This window comes from Humulus lupulus, chromosome 7 (assembly GCF_963169125.1).
Source record: "Humulus lupulus chromosome 7, drHumLupu1.1, whole genome shotgun sequence".
Lineage (NCBI taxonomy): Eukaryota > Viridiplantae > Streptophyta > Magnoliopsida > Rosales > Cannabaceae > Humulus > Humulus lupulus.
Window position 1 is genome coordinate 21,942,335 of NC_084799.1, and position 3,436 is coordinate 21,945,770.

The following is a 3,436-nucleotide window of genomic DNA, read 5'->3' on the forward strand; positions in this document are numbered from 1 at the left end:
TTCTTGTTTCTAATCTGTTTAGTTGCTTAATTTGTCTATCTCAGGTGATTTTTGGTATATGCGTGACAGAAAAGGAAAAGACACACTTGTTCCTCTGAATCCTGAGATTGAAAAGTCTTGCAAGCAACTCAGAAAGAACAAGAGGGAGACCCAGAAATCTGTGAAGATGGCACAGAATGAAGGGGATGGCAGGAATGTTCTAATTCCTGGAGTTGTACAAGGGGGTCAGGCTCAGAACAATGCTGAGAGGAGCCTGAGAGATTATGTACTGCCCACTCTGACGGGAGTACAAAATAGTATACGCCCACCAGCTGTAGAGGCCAACAACTTCGAAATCAAGCCTGCTATTCTACAAATGGTGCAGTCCTCTGTGCAATTCAATGGGTTGCCTTCTGAAGATCCTCACACCCATTTGTCCAATTTTCTGGAGTTGTGTGGAACCTTCAGATATAATGGGGTGAGTGATGACGCTATCAAGCTTAGGATTTTCCCATTTTCTCTGAGGGACAGAGCTAAAAGCTGGCTGAATTCGCTGCAGCCAAATTCTATTGTCACCTGGCAAGATCTAGCTCAGAAATTTTTGTCCAAATTCTTCCCTCCGTCCAAAGCTGCTAAATTGAGGGGAGAGATAAATAACATTTGCCAGAATGACGGAGAATCACTGTACGAAGCTTGGGAACGGTTTATAGAACTCCTGAGAAGATGTCCTCATCATGGCATTGAACAGTGGATGCTAGTACAGAATTTCTACAATGGTTTATGTCCAACAACCAGAACCATTATTGATGCTGCAGCGGGTGGCACTTTTATGAGCAAGAGCGCAACTGGTGCTTATGAGCTGCTGGAGGACATGGCTACAAACAACCATCAGTGGTCTGAGGAAAGATCATCAGGAGTTAGAAAGGTAGCTGGGGTGCATGAGTTGGATGCAATCACTGCTTTAACAGCGCAAGTAGCCTCTTTGACAAAGCAGTTGCAACAGAGCAGTGTATCTGTTAACGCGGTTCAGATGGCAGTGAGGTGTGAAATGTGTGGTGGTGCTCATTCTGTCGATCAGTGCCCTATCTGTATGAATAATAACACCCCAGTGGATCATGCTCAAGTTCAATCATGCTCAAGTTCAAGCTGTGGGAAATTTTCAAAGGCCACTAAATAACCCATTCTACAATATTTACAATCCTGGGTGGCGAAATCATCCCAATTTTTCGTGGAAGAATAATCAAGGCCAACAACCTCAATTTCAGGGCCAATTTCAGAATAACATGCCTCAGCCACCTATGCATCAAGCTTCGTCATCACAACGGCCTAGGCCTCAACAATCAATGCCTCAACCTGAGAGGCCTAATGAACTGCGACTGTGTGCACTTACACAGCATAAATTTCGCAACAAGTTTTTGGCGCCGTTGCCGGGGATCGAACCCGGGTCACCCGCGTGACAGGCGGGAAAAATCCCCGGCAACGGCGCCAAAAACTTGTTGCGATATTTATGCTATGCAAGTGCACACAGTCGCAGTTCGTAATAAAATGGTAAAAACCAAGTATCGTCCTCAAGGACTGATTTATCAATTACCAATCAATTAATCTTTTAATTCTATTTGATTAAACAATTTTTAGAAATTTTAAACTAAGAAAAATACTAACGAAGCACAATGAAGAATTAAACAAATTAACAAAGAAAATACAATTAGGACAATTATGATCCTCTATTTTCCACCCTCTTATTTCCTAATGCAAACATCTATATCCCTTTCTCCCTATTCAAGAATAAGTTGCAGAAACAATTCATAATCTGGTCAGGACTTATGAAATTCAATCTAAATGACAACTTCCTATATTTCTATGGTAAGTTGAATCATGTAGAAGGCATTAGCCACGCAACTCAGAAAATAGGCAAATAATCTAGATACTTTCGTTCTAAATTAAATTTGCTTCCAAACAATCAAAGCATATCAAATTTCACTTTTCAGATTTCAATTTGATTCATAAAATAACAATTAGAGGTGATCAATCAATAATCGCACAATTAACATAGATTGCAAGGAATTGAAAGAGATGAAGAAGAATATCAGTTTTGCATTAAACCATAACAAGGGTTTCCAAAAGATTCACATAAAAGCCCTAAAAGAAAATTTAGCCTATGATATTCATTCTAGCCATATAATAGTTCAATTACAAACATGAAAATTAACATAAAAGGATGAAAAACTCAGGGACGAATCCTTCAATATGGTGTTCTTACTCCAGCCGTCGTCCTCTCCCTCCGTTCAGCCCTCTTTCAGTCGCCTATATGATTCCAAAAAAACCTACTAAAAGTTCCCTCTGGAAAAGACTGAATTGCCCATAAAAAATAACCAGGTATATCAGAAATCGCGACCCCAGCGCTGTAGCGCTAAACTCAGAGCCGAAATGGGGGAAATCGGGGCACCAGCGCTGTAGCGCTCTTTTGGTAGCGCTGTAGCGCTAAAGTCAGAAGCGCTACTTACAGAACCACCAAAAGTCACAAATCCGTCTCGATTTCATTCCATTTTCGCTCCTTTCCAATATTTGCATCACTTAACATTAATAACCCTGAAACAAGAACAAACAAGCATAATTCTGAACTAAAATAATTCTAACTAATGAAAAATAGCCTAAAAACTAGGACCATAAACGAGCCTAAAACTCGTTTATCAGGTAGCCTATAGATTGGCCCAGCCAACATCGTTATAAGGAGTTCACGACGTATTCCACATCTCTATGCTTCGAAAATACGTCTCAGATACGACTCATGTGTTGACATACGAGAATCTAGAGTTACAGACCGATTTATTGTATGAGGAGTGACCAGTGCATATCCTAGATAGGAAGGATAAGGTTCTAAGGAACAAGGCGATTCCTCTAGTCAAAGTATTATGGAGGAATAGCAAGGCCAAGGAAGCGACCTGGGAGCTTGAGTCAGCTATACGGGAACAGTACCGTGATTACTTCCCATCACAACATAACCATGTAATTTGCATAACATCTTTATGCTTCCCAATAAGAAACAAACAAGAGAACAGCATGGCACCAAAACCAGTCAGCATAACTCAAAAATCATAACTAGAAAACTGATCTGCCACCCCTGAGGAACTAGTCTCAATCTCAGACTCTGACTGCCTCGGAATAAACACTCGAGCTAGAGTCGAGCTGTCCATCCCCTTTTTTTCATCCTCTCTTTGCCTTGGGCAATTCTTCAGGATATGCCTAACCATATCACATGCAAAATATGCCTTTGCTCGGCAATCTTCCAGGTGACGCCTCTTGCACCGAGTGCATGTTGGATAAATTTTCTTCCAGCTTTAATTCTTACTTGCTCCAATAAGTGGAGGTACCACTATTCGAGCTCCGTGCTCCCTAGCACTCTTCTTCTCATTTCTAATGCTCTCAACAGCAACAGCCTTCTCTACCACATGAGCAT

General features: G+C 41.2%; 1 non-coding gene across 1 annotated transcript; it reads right to left on the bottom strand.

Annotated features, from left to right (window-relative positions):
- Positions 1-613: 613 nt before the first annotated feature.
- On the bottom strand, positions 614-720 carry LOC133792850 (small nucleolar RNA R71). Its single transcript, XR_009874322.1, has one exon. It is a non-coding gene; the product is annotated as a small nucleolar RNA R71 (small nucleolar RNA).
- Positions 721-3,436: the final 2,716 nt, after the last annotated feature.